Source organism: Dermacentor andersoni, unplaced genomic scaffold (assembly GCF_023375885.2).
Source record: "Dermacentor andersoni unplaced genomic scaffold, qqDerAnde1_hic_scaffold ctg00000067.1, whole genome shotgun sequence".
NCBI classification, from domain to species: domain Eukaryota; kingdom Metazoa; phylum Arthropoda; class Arachnida; order Ixodida; family Ixodidae; genus Dermacentor; species Dermacentor andersoni.
Window position 1 is genome coordinate 242,400 of NW_027314779.1, and position 13,978 is coordinate 256,377.

At 42.5% G+C, this 13,978-nt stretch overlaps 1 protein-coding gene across 1 annotated transcript in view; it reads left to right on the forward strand.

The window, feature by feature from the left end:
- The first annotated feature begins 5,202 nt into the window (after positions 1-5,202).
- Positions 5,203-13,978, forward strand: part of LOC129382543 (uncharacterized) — a 177,498-nt gene continuing 168,722 nt past the window's right edge. The window contains exon 1 of the mRNA XM_072285825.1: positions 5,203-5,312. The gene's annotated coding sequence lies outside the window, so the exon portion shown is untranslated. The remainder of the gene's footprint in view (positions 5,313-13,978) is intronic.

The window sequence follows — 13,978 nt, forward strand, 5'->3', positions numbered from 1 at the left end:
GGGCTACAAACAATGGAAGATCGCTCGAGGGCTGCGCGCGGCCGCGATCGTGATATCGAGGGTTGCTAAGGCAACGTGGCCGCCGCCTGCCCGGCGCGACGATAGACGCATCGCGTGCGGCATGTTTTGGCATTGGCGAAAGACGAATGGAAGCAACGGCTCGACGCATTCGACATTAGCGAAGGAGGGTTCCGAAGGCATTTTACGCTCTGCAAAAACACAGTGCGAAATATTTGCGACGTGCGTTGACACTGCGACGTAACTGCTGTGTGGGCTACGTTGTTTTACAGCGAAGCTGTTAAAGGCTGTTTTCCACACCATTGTGTACACGCGTGTAGAAAAAATTCCCGAAAATGCAATGCCGGGCCGACCCGCAGCGGAGGTGACCCAGGCGTTAAACACTTCCCATACGTGAGCCCATCCCAACGACAGTGCAATACCGGGCCGACCCGCGGCGGAGGTGAAGCAGGCGTTAAGCACACCCCATTCGTTGGCCGATGCGGTGATTGGTGAAATGCAGGGGTGACTCGTGGCGAAGGTGCAGTTCGCTATTAAGGGGCCCACATACAAAGCTTCGCTGGTCATCCTTCTTCACAAAGTAAAAGGGCGCCGAGTTTCTTTTTTTTTTTTTTTTTTTTTTGTCATTGGTCGTTTTCAGCGGTGCGTCTGGAATGTAGAAGCTATTGGATTGTCGCAATCGTCAGTCAGTCGCATCATTACCGCCGTCGCTAGGCTCATTACGGTTGAGGGAAACTAAAAAGGGGTGCGAGCTTTTTCTCCACGGTGCAGGAGAAAGCCTCATTCAAGAACGCTTTCTTGACCGTGGCAAGATTCTCGAAGTTGGATGTGTGGACGGAAATCTCATCGCAGTCGTCCGCCCTAAGAAGCTCAGCCACTGCTAAACGAAATACTATCACAGCCACGGCCTAGACGCAGAGAACGGCTTTGATTGCTTAACGTATGGCGCACCACCTAGCCACACGCAAAAAAAAAAAAAAAAAAAATAGAACGCAGATAAAATTAAACCCCGCGCTGTCCACGTCTGAAGCTCGCAGTTATTACTGGTGATTAAACATGCAATTCTTGTACAGAAATCAATATGTTTCTTGCAAAACAACATGTTTCAATTACTATATCATCCCCAAAGTACAAACCAAAATTCTCACGTGACCTTGCATAAGGATGCCGCTTGTTCACTGGTCACCCTCGCGCCACGACGTTTCACTCATTCTCCAAGTGACGTAACCCAGACGTAACAGTCAGAGCAAACCGGTTCCAAAGCGAACCGTTGTAGAATACGGCCCCATGTTTTAATTTCGCGAAATGGTGGCTGGTGCGGGCAGTTTATCCGGTGAAGCGCGTTGAAAACGGAGCGAAGAGTAACCCAACTGCCTCGCTAATAGGGAGATCACGAGAGGCAGCGCGTGGGTGACACCTGGGCGCGATACACGGCAGCCACCGCAGAAAGACGTCCGCTCATACAGCGCTTTATTTCCATACAGACGACGCGTGCAATCCTTGCGCCCGGCTGCAAAGCCCTTCTTGCGCAGCAATACGCTTCTCACGCTTTCTCTGTACCCTCCTCCTCTGATTTCCTCCTCGCGCTGTCTTCGGTATCGCAGTCTTTCGTCTCCCGCTGCGCTCCGCATTCACTTCCGTCTTTCGCCATGCTCGTTCGATCGGTTACGAGGGACAACGCCGACGCTCGCCGCAGGAAGGGGCCCCCTAAGAGCTGCGCTCTAGAAACACTCTAAGGGCGTTAACAAGCTTGACTTCCATAGAACTATTGTATGAAACTCTATGTTAACTTCTGTACAACGTGGCTACATTTGTACGACTTCATCCACTAATACGAAGTAATATAATATTGTCCGTGAATCTGAGTGTTGCACGTTTCTGTGTAGCTAGACTGTGCTTTAATCTCCAGTAAAGGCACATTCTAGTAATCGTTACAAGTAGTGCTACCAATGCCGTACAAGACTGCTTTCAGGCTGTCTTAAAAAAATATATATAGGGTTTTACGTGCCAAAACCACTATCTTATTACGAGGCGCGCCATGGTGGGGGACTCTGGAAATTCACCATATATTCCCAGTGGAAGCATTACGCGATACTTGAAGCCGTTAAACATAGAAAGGAGACAAATGTCGCTATTGTGTTCACATACTCACTGAGCATCGTTAGAGCCGTAACGAGCTTACGAAAACGTAAGAACCCTGTGTTTAACAAACTGTACCCATTGTTATGGTGCATACATGTGCAACCAAGTCATTGGCCTTTGCTGGGTACTTGACCACAGAGGCGTAAAAGGCAATGTATCTGCTGAAGAAAATGCTACGTGAGTAGCCTTGAGCGATACAAAAATGGGTATGGGCGCTCGTGGGTACCCTCTATAGGTACTCGTGCACCCATAGAGGCAACAGATCTTAAACCCTTCATATGGGATAAGTTGACGAAGTATTTAAAAGGCAGTGGGGTACTGAAGTATCATATACACTGCATATGATGAAATCAAAATTAAGGAACTGGATATCCGAAAGGACAGAGAGACACCAGGAAGCACTTATTTGTAGATTAAGAATAAGGCATACCTACAACATTTTCTCTTACCTACCCACTGGAAGTGATCCTCCAACATGTAGTAGGTTTGGCAATAAAATCGCCTTACAGTTATCCACTTTCTTCTTCAGTGCCCTGACATAAAAGCAGAGAGAGAAAAAGTACTTCAGCTCCCTGTATCGTGAGCACATACGTCCCCGCTCCGCATTTTATCTCAATATGATGAACCACTTTTGGTGTTCAACTTTTTAACAGGAACTGACGTATTAAAGATAATTCGGCCAGGTTATTTGTAGTACGAGCTCCCCTTGGAGGTTAAAGCTGAAACGCAAGCATATTTGCACAGCCCGTGCCTCCAAGCCCCTGCGTCCAAAAGCTCTGTTGAGGTACTAATGTTACTGTCACTTATACTGTATAAAACTCACTTAATCAACCTTCGTCGGAACGCTTTTATGCTCATAGCACACATCACTAGTTGAACAAAAAAACCAGTCAAAAACACAAAGGACAAGAGGAGAGGCTCACACCACAACGACTGTCGTTGTGGTGTGAGCCTCTCCTCTTGTCATTTGTGTTTTTGACTGGTTTTTTCGTTCAAGTATGTACCAACTTGCCCAGATTTCAACCCTTCTGCAAAACACATCACTAGTCATTGTCGTTATTTTTATATTATTACGATATGATTCCGCGAGAGACGAGCAGCCGCGAGAACGACGAAGAAGTTGGTCGGTGCCCTCGGCACGAGCGAGTGTCAGCCTGGCTGCCTGGCTGCAGTGTAAATAGCGTGTAAATAGCATCTCTCGTAACAATATATTCATTTCAAGCAATTTACACCGACTGATTCAAGGCCCCTTCACACTCGTGTTACATCCTTGTCTCCATGCACCATTGGTCACGTATTATGCCGTGTGTTTGGCGCTCGTTGGCTGGAACTGGCCCTTGCGCCAGTTCGGCCTTTCTTTCTGCTCTTTCTTAATTGCTCTTTGCTCTTTCTTAATTACGTAGCCACAATCTCGATTCTAAAGTTCTTGCTTGGTTGCGAACATTTTTCACAAATCTTTACCAGTTTGCATCACTCAAAGCATTTGCTCCTCTGCGTTTTAAGTTGGCTCAGGGCTGTCTAATAAGACCTCCGATTTTTCTCATTTTCGTATAGGACTTGACCATTTGCATAACGTCAACACCTTCGACGAGTCCTTCTGATGACTGAGTGTTTTGTAGACAAATTAACAGTGACTTAGGTGTGGCTAACTTGCACATTGACGTTATTCAGATTTACGAATAATGTCAGGTATGGAAAATGAAACACAGAATGGAAATATATGCACGTTTCTTGGCAACATATTAGTCATCCTACCTGTCACATTAATAACACTGATTTAGAAATGGAGCACTCGTATAAATACGTCGTATGATCTGGGGAGGGGGGGGGGGGGGGGGCGGGGGCATTCATTATGTAGCCGACAGTGCTAGTCACATGTTAGCCTACCTCCCAAGAACTATTTTTCATGCAGGTGTATAGCTCAAATTGCTGCTATTTAGAACATTGGTCTGAGCTAAACTAGAATATGCAGTACCTGTATTGAATGCCGGTCTCCAATCCCTCATAGCAGGCTTAGAGGCGAAGCAAAAGCGCACATCACGTTTAATTATTTCCACCTTTTATTGCGCTGGCAACGTTACAGCTATGAAAGACTTTTCTTTACCCAGTCTTCCTCATCCCAGAAAGATATGTCACCTTTCTTGCTTCTTAATTTTTATTATAACAGTTTATTTCAAGACTCATTGATCCCTGTCATAAAATATGTATTTTGTTTTCAAACACAAAGTGTTATAATGACTCATATATTCTGAACAAATATTTGTGTTATAATTGCCTTCCCCATACCATTGCTGCCATTACAGACATTAATTACTTTAGAGGTGCTGCTATGTACAGTCAACCGCAAAAGTTTACGGACCATGGGATCTCAGAAAACCTTCAATTTCCGAGCAGCCTGTATCAGTACTCAGTAAAACCAAACATTAAAATGTTGTTCACACATACTAGTAGAGGCTGTAAATTCGAATACTAGGTGGCTTTGTGAAGCTGCGCATATATTCAGCTTTTTCTCAGATCTCGTGTTCCGTGAAATTTCATGCTTGACTGTACCTTTTTTTGTATATAGCGATGCGACCGACGCGTCGTTATTGTTATGGCAGTCAAATGTTCTTTTTCTTGTTTTCTAATGCTGCTGTAGTTTCGTTGTATTTAATGGCATCATTAACTACCCTGTCTTTGTAACACCTTAAGGGTAAATAGATAACGACAGCGAGGTTCGAAGCATGGAAGAATAGCAGTCGACGTAGGGAGGTTTGAAGTACAGCACAAACAGCAACGAATGTACCAACCGTTCAATTTCAGGAATACTACACACGCTCACCGAGAGCGCGAACAGCACATTATACATGGCCTCTAACTTCAGCTCTTGCCCCATGCAGGCGTAATCCTGTTGGTGCTATCAACGGACAAACTCTTCGACTTGGAATGCGTCTCCACGTGTATTCCTGACGCAAGCTTCGCCTGTCGGTATCAGTGTGCGTTTTGCTGCCGTGGTGTCATCAGCAAAGTTCATCATCGGTGAACCAGAAACATTTAGTGTTGTGACATCACGCCAGGCACATCGCAAGAGCCTCTCTGCGAACTTCACCTTCAGTGTGCATGTGAACAGAACTTTCGACGTGGCCCGTTCTACTGGGATCTGCCCCATGCAGGTGTGTACTCAAATTTCGTTACACGCTAGGAAACAGTGATGACCAGTTCCTGTTGCCGTTTCCATGCCCGCAGGTGTTTTGCGAGAATACTTGAATACTATAAATAATTAACTTCTTCACCGGCCTTATTTGTCGGGCGTTGTTGAGACAACCACAGGGCCTAATGATAAATCGAATTAACCGCCAGATATCAAAAGACTGCCTGAGGATCCTGCAGGAAATTGAAGACCACGTTTCGCTTTATCAGAGAAATGGACATACGGCTATTGCAATCCCCGAAAAAATCTGCTGAACAATCCACCGATATTAAAAAAACACACCAGGGATGGTTAAAAAGGTATGAAATTAAAATTCACAGGTTTGAGCAAATGGATGTACAATATAGGAGATGTAAACCTCAAGAGACAAAGGGCGCAGATCTGGTCAATATAAATACCGGGTGTTTCAACAAACACTTTCAAAAATGTTTCAAGGTGGCCTGTGACTCAGCACAGTTGTATTTCATGAGCTGCTCTACTTGAAGGGGTGGACAATTCTTGCACAAAGAATTGAAATGCGTAATCGACTTATTGTCAAAAATTTGCTGATTAATGTTTTTATCTAATTACCTAATGGCCAAAATTGCAATTTAGAGATTCTAGCCGTTCGCCAGACGAATTCACTTGGAAAGAATTGTCAGAATGACACCAGTTTCAAGATAAATCTTGAATTTAGCAGAGAAATGCATTGGCGTTCTAGTTACTTTCTTTAAAAATATGTCGTTTGAGGCACTGAAGCACAGAAGTCGCTGGAACTCCAATGCATTTCTCCGCAAAGTTCGGGGATTAATATCTCGAAACTGGTGTCATCCTTATAATTGTTCCAAGTGGACCTGTCTTGCGAACTCAACGGCTAGAATTTGTAAATTTCAAAATGGACAATGAAGTAATTAGTTGAAAACCTAATTAGAAAATTTTCGGTAATTATTCGACAATGCATTTCAATCTTTTCTGCAAATACGCCTCTTCGAGGAAACCAGCTCATGAAATAGGATTCTGTTATCTCCCAAATGCAATCTTTAAAAAAATTTGAAAGTGTTCGCTGAAACGCCCTGTATAGCAGTATCCTGACAATAACAGACAAACGCATTTTTTTTTTTTTTGCTGTCTTGCATCAGCGAACATGAAGAGCAGTTATTGGCGCAAGAACCTATTCATTCACCACATTTCAGATGCTAAGTAAAGGTAGGAGCAAACTGAGACCAAGGTTATACCTGCCCTAAAAACAACAGTTCCATACCTTTCAGCCGATTTGATTGAATGAGCTTACTGCTTTGATCGTTCTTTCTTAATCGGGAAAATACTGACGGATGATTGTACAATTTTCAGATGTCAAGTGAAACACAAAGTTATTTCACTGAGCTTTCAGCTCAAGTGCGGCCATATTACTAATGGTGAACTTTCTCCTCCACAAGGCGTCTCGCTCGCAGGGAAAAAGCCAGCCTGGGGCACCTGCAAATGAACTCAGATATGGCAAACCGCTCGTGAACGACAGGCGCTATGTTCTTGATGCTAAACCTAAGTGCACGACAGAAAAAGATCAAGAACAGCGTGCAATAAGTTCTGAATTTCCGTGATCAAAGAACCTGCAGGTTATTCGGCATAGCGAAGCGACAGGGGAAATGGAATGTCTTTGTCACATCCTGTGTATGTATATCCTGTTTACTATAATTCGAGGAGTGCTGAACAGTTCCTCTTCCTTCAACCGTTGGCCCTGACTCTCCACACATTGTCGCCTTGACGAAAACATGACCTTCGACTAATGGCTTCCGAAATCTTTAAACATGCCAATTGTTTCGAAATTGATCCGCAGGAGCGGGGATGGCGTCGTGGAGGCCGCGTATTCGACATTTCTAATAACAATCCTTGTTCACGCATTCTTAAATTCTTTTATTTAGGTCACGCTGCAGTCCGTAGACCAAGGAGGGGTGGCATAATACGATGAAAGCTAAAAATAAATTCAAAGAATATACAAAAATAGAAGCAGTGAAAACATGGTTCAGTAGTAGGCACACTGTAATAACTATTTACAGGTAAAGGTCATGCAACACTGTGAAGCACTAGTCACGGACATTCATTTGACAGCTATCATAGTTTGAATCCTGTGGTCATGAAGAAAAAGATGCATAATTTTCAAATTTGGGGTTATTAATTTCCAAAAAGGCTTCAGATGGTAAGATTCATCGATAGTGCGAGAAAAAAGGAATACATAAAATATTAGTGAGCGCGAAGTGCACTTCAAGGGTGTGAGCATGCGTGCGTCTAGTTTGTCTAGAATTCCTGTTACACTGATCTCAATATCGTCTGGGCTTCATTTATGATAAATTCATCATCATCATCATCAGCCTAGTTACGCCCACTGCAGAGCAAAGGCCTCTCCCATACCTCTCCAACTACCCCGGTCATGCACTAATTGTGGCCATGTTGTCCCTGCAAACGTCTTAATGTCATCCGCCCACCTAACTTTCTGCCGCCTCCTACTACGCTTCCCTTCCCTTGGAATCCAGTCCGTAACCCTTAATGACCATCGGTTATCTTCCCTCCTCATTACATGTCCGGCCCATGCCCATTTCTTTTTCTTGATTTCAACTAAGATGTCATTTACCCGTGTTTGTTCCCTCACCCAATCTGCTCTTTTCTTATCCCTTAACGTTACACCTATCATTCTTCTTTCCATAGCTCGTTGCGTCGTCCTCAATTTCAGCAGAACGCTTTTCGTAAGCCTCCAGGTTTCTGCCCCGTAGGTGAGTACTGGTAAGACACAGCCGTTATACACTTTCCTCTTGAGGGATAGTGTCAACCTGCTGTTCATGATTCGGGAATGCCTGCCAAATGCACCCCAGCCCATTCTTATTCTTCTGGTTATTTGTCTCATGATCCGGATCCGTGGTCACTACCTGCCCTAAGTACATGTATTCCCTTACCACTTCCAGTGCCTCGCTACCTATCATAAACTGCTGTTCTCTTCCGAGACTGTTAAACATTACTTTAGTTTTCTGTAGATTAATTTTCAGACCCACCCTTCTGCTTTGCCTCTTCAGGTCAGTGAGCATGCATTGCAATTGGTCTCCTGAGTTACTAAGCAAGGCAATATCATCAGCGAATCGCAAGTTGCTAAGGTATTCTCCACCAACTTTTATCACCAATTCTTCCTACTCCAGGTCTCTGAATACCTCCTGTAAACACGCTGTGAATAGCATTAGAGATATCGTATCTCCCTGTCTGACGCCTTTCTTTATTGGGATTTTGTTGCTTTCTTTGTGGAGGATTACGGTGGCTGTGGAACCGCTGTAGATATCTTCCAGTATCTTTACATATGGCTCATCTACACCCTGATTCCGTAGTGCCTTCATGACTGCTGAGGTTTCGACTGAATCAAATGCTTTTTCGTAATCAATGAAGGCTATATATAAGGGTTGGTTATATTCCGCACATTTCTCTATCACCTGATTGATAGTGTGAATATGGTCTATTGTTGAGTAGCCATTACGGAAACCTGCCTGGTCCTTTGGTTGACAGAAGTCTGAGATATTCCTGATTCTATTTGCGATTACCTTAGTAAATACTTTGTAGGCAACGGACAGTAAGCTGATCGGTCTATAATTTTTCAAGTCTTTGGCGTCCCCTTTCTTATGGATTAGGATTACGTTAGCGTTCTTCCAAGATTCCGGTACGTTTGAGGTCATGAGGCATTGTGTATATAGGGCGGCCAATCTTTCTAGGACAGTGTTCCCGCCATCCTTCAACAAATCTGCTGTTACCTGATCCTCCCCAGCTGCCTTCCCCCTTTGCATAGCTCCCAAGGCGTTCTTTACCTCTTCCGGTGTTACTTGTGGGATTTCAAGTTCCTCTAGACTATTCTCTCTCACCTTATCGTCGTGGGTGTTACTGGTACTGTATAAATCTCTATAAAACTCTTCAGCCACTTGAACTATCTCATCCATATTAGTAACGATATTGCCGGCTTTGTCTCTTTTAACGCACACATCTGATTCTTGCCTATTCCTAGTTTCTTCTTCACTGCTTTTAGGCTTCCTCCGTTCCTGAGAGCCTGGTCAATTCTATCCATATTATAGTTCCTTATGTCCGCTGTCTTACGCTTGTTGATTAACTTAGAAAGTTCTGCCAGTTCTATTCTAGCTGTAGGGTTAGAGGCTTTCATACATTGGCGTTTCTTGATCAGATCTTTCGTCTCCTGTGATAGCTTCCTGGTTTCCTGTTTAACGGTGTTACCACCGACTTCTAGCGCACTCCTTAATGATGCCCATAAGATTGTCGTTCATTGCTTCAACACTATGGTCCTCTTCCTGGGTTAAAGCCGAATACCTGTTATGTAGCTTGATCCGGAATTCTAGTTTCCCTCTTACCGCTAGCTCATTGATTGGCTTCTTATGTACCAGTTTCTTCCGTTCCCTCCTCAAGTCAAGGCTAATTCGTGTTCTTACCATCCTATGGTCACTGCAGCGCACCTTGCCGAGCACGTGATGCCAGGGTTCGCGCAGAGTATGAAGTCGATTTCATTTCTAGTCTCACCATTCGGGCTCCTCCACGTTCACTTTCGGCTAACCCGCTTGCGGAAAAAGGTATTCATTATCCGCATATTATTCTGTTCTGCAAACTCTACTAAACTCTCCTCTGCTATTCCTAGAGCCTATGCCATATTCCCCCACTGACTTGTCTCTGGCCTGCTTCTTGCCTACCCTGGCATTGAAATCGCCCATCAGTATACTGTATTTTGTTTTGACTTTACCCATCGCCGATTCCACGTCTTCATAGAAGCTTTCGACTTCCTGGTCATCATGACTAGATGTAGGGGCGTAGACCTGTACAACCTTCAATTTGTACCTATTATTAAGTTTCACAACAAGACATGCCACCCTCTCGTTAATGCTATAGAATTCCTGTATGTTACCAGCTATGTTCTTATTAATCAGGAATCCGACTCCTAGTTCTTGTCTCTTTGCTAAGCCCCGGTAGCACAGGACGTGCCCGCTTTTTAGCACTGTATATGCTTCTTTTGGCCTCCTAACTTCACTGAGCCCTATTATATCCCATTTACTGCCCTCTAATTCCTTCAATAGCACTGCTAGACTCGCCTCACTAGATAACGTTCTAGCGTTAAACGTTGCCAGGTTCATATTCCAATGGCGGCCTGTCTGGAAAGTAATTACCAGTAAGTAATTATAAGTGTGTTTTATGCCCTCCTTCTCCCTTATCCAGCTTCATTGGTGAAATTCTCTATGCGATTAATACTTGTCCTTACATTTTCCATTATCACTGCTTTATTTACTAGGCAGTTTAAGCCTTACAAACATTAAATAGAACACTCGGACTTTAGGATCGCCACCCGTGACAATATGCTCCATTATTTTGTCTTTTTTTTCGCAAGTGGTAGTGCAACGTACTAGGGATAGGTCTTATGCCTCAAATACTCTCAATCTAGTGCTTACTACTCAACGTAACTTCACTTCTATCATTACCTTCTTTCCACCTTTGAAGAGGAGCTGAAGAAGTTTTAGAAAGTAAATACGGAATGCCTTTAAAATGAGGCAGATTTTCTAAATGAGCACTCTGAGTGACAGCACCTTGAGCGCAAATGTGCAAGCAATGAAGTGTACAATCGCCGTTCAGCTTAGCTTAGCTTCAGACATCTCTAAATTGTTGCAAAGACTGGGCGCCAGGTAGTGATCGCATCATTTATGAAGTGATCAAACACGTACATTCAGAAATTCTACAAACACTTCTACCTTTTCTATGTGGGCAGATGGATAAATTCCATCTGCTTGAAAAGAAGCTATTGTTATCCCCATACTTAAACAAGGGGCGAACTACATCGAAAAAATACGTAAGGCACATTGTTTATATATATTTAAAATCAGATGTAGGCAAGGGATATGAGTTCAAAGTGTGTAAAATGTTTGCACGCCTTAGCATTAATTTTGTTCCTTGAGGATTGTAGCAGCAGAAATTGTAGAACAGATATACAGAAACGAAAGAACAGACGTGAAAGTAGCCGCACTGTCAACTGATTCCTTGATTGAAATTCCCGCGTTTGCTATTTAGTCGCCAAATCTGGCCCCTTTTATCTACTTGTGACTAAAAGGGACGAGATTTGTCGATGAAATAAAGAAGCGTGGGACTTTCAATAAAGAAATCACTTGACAGTGAAGCAAATTCCACCTTTATTCGTTCGTATCTATGTCTGTGTTCTACAATTTCTGCTGTTGCAATCCTCGAAGAATAAACCTACTAGCTCAGTCAAACGCCCCCCCCCCCCCCCTTTTGACAGTAATTACATATGGAGGGTATCTGGAGTGTTATAACTGTGTTTTAGAAACAGCGCCGAATTTAACATGCATAATAAATGATTATTTAAATATATTATCTAAATGGCTGTTCATCAACAAACTACAACTGAATGTCAACAAAACCAAATATATAATATTTAAACCGATAAGTAAGCCATTGCCTGTTAATATAACTCTTCTATTTCAAGCAAGGAGGCTAGAACATGTAACAACGCAAAAGTATTTGGGGGCATGGTTCGAAGAGAACTTCTCGTGGTACAACCATGTCAATAAGATTAGCAATGATCTTAGCAAAGTAGTAGGCTGTATGTATAAAATAGGTGATCTAATACCATTATGGCTAAAGAAAGCAATATACTACGCCCTTTTTTACTCGAAGCTAACTTATTGTGTCTTGATTTGGGGGACAACTACAGCAAAAGACTATGTGAAGTTACTAAGCTTGCAAAAATGAGTAGTCCGAATTTTGAAAACTACCATGGTAGGTCGCGTGACGTATCCACACACAATCTCTTTGGCAAGCATTTACTGATCCGAGCAAATCAAGTTTTTTATTATAGATTACTCTTACATATAAAAAAAACACAGGCTCCATGTTGACAACATACCCACTTCTCCTCGATACCCATTACGTAATCAAATCAGAAAAATACCATTTACGCGTACTAACTACGGACATCAGGATATAAGCTATCAAATAGCAAGGCTACTAAACAGCGGTGAGCAAAAAATTGATTTTTAAGTACCCCATTTTGAGCAATGTATAAAAAACCTTCTCATACATAATCAAATTACATATACATGAAATGCTATCGTACAAAATTTTTATGCACTATATATGTATGCTTTAATCTGCACTGTAATGTGAATGTACAAACAAAAATTCAAGCATAAATTTTTTTCCCGTAGTCATTATATAATGTACAAATTATCTTGTTTGTATTTTCTACATCGTACTTGCTCATTCTTGTTATATTTCCTTTTTTCGTACATTGAATCATCATGTAAGCCGAACGCGCTTAGGAGCAAGAGCCCCTGCGAGGCCATATGGCCTTTAGCTCTTGTTTCCTCTTTCTCTAAGGATGAAAGAAATAAACTTCAAACTACCCTGTGAGAACTGTAAACATCAAAAAGATTACATCTACGGGTGGAATATTATGGGTAATTTCTTCAGCAAGTCCTGAAAAGCGTATGTGCTGGAAGGTTTCAAACAGACCAGTGAGATAGGGGCAACGTTTTAAATTGTGGGATTTAATTATAGGCCACTGAAATGTTTATTGCACCTGCTGTAAAGAAACAGCATCGCTGGAAACTGGGTTGCTATTCTGCACTTTTTGTTGTGTGTTTGTACCGTTACCGACTGGGAACTCGAATAGGCTCAACTTTGTGTACAGTTTAGAAAGCTGATATTCGGTATTTGTTATCGTTGTTCGTGTTTCAGTAGTAATTTGGCTAATGACCCTCGTGACACCATTTATGTAATTCTAATATGTTAGCCAAACGTTTCAGTATTACATGCAGGTGATTTTAAGTGCCAGAATATTGTTTGGCATATACTGCTGTCACTCAATTGAGTTTGTTTTGTACTAAGTGTACGGAGCCTCTGTTATGATCTACACTATGAGCAAATTCTTTATACCGTGCATCAGCGTGGACTCCATCATCTACTTTGTGCTATATCTACTTACTACGGCACCAGCTCTTTGTAGTTTCATCTATTATCTTCCTGGAGTGAGTGACCACTGTGTTTTTCACTTCATGGTAAATGTACCGGTTGATCAAGCATCAGCGTAATCATACTAAGCATGTAACAAATTGTGGAGCTGCTGAATTTGATTATCTTAATCATAAGTATTGTGTTTTCTTCGATGAAATCTGGCAGGGTTTCTCAAAGCAGTATCTGAACAACTATTTGAGCAGTTGCGTCCCTCACAAGCGCTTGCTACACTAAGCCTGGTAACGTCTAATAAGCACGTGCTTGGTTTAATCAACCATAAAGTGTAAACGAATGCTTCGTTTTGCTAAAATTACCAACTCCGCATCACGTTGAGTTAACTACAGCTCGTTAATTGCATCAATAAAAAAGAGCTGAGATCACCAGAGGGTAAATTGTTTAATAATACTCACAGTTTTGTGCTGACTAGCAATCAAAGACACTTTCCAAAGGTTACTTATAAAATGTGTACTTGCCTGCTGCACTTCAGACACAGGGCCGAAAATTGATCCTTAGCGAAGAAAGTTCCAGTGTCGTAAACGCTATGTTTTCTTTGTCGTTCTCGTATGACGATAGTTTTCGTAATCCTCATTATGGTACATTTGT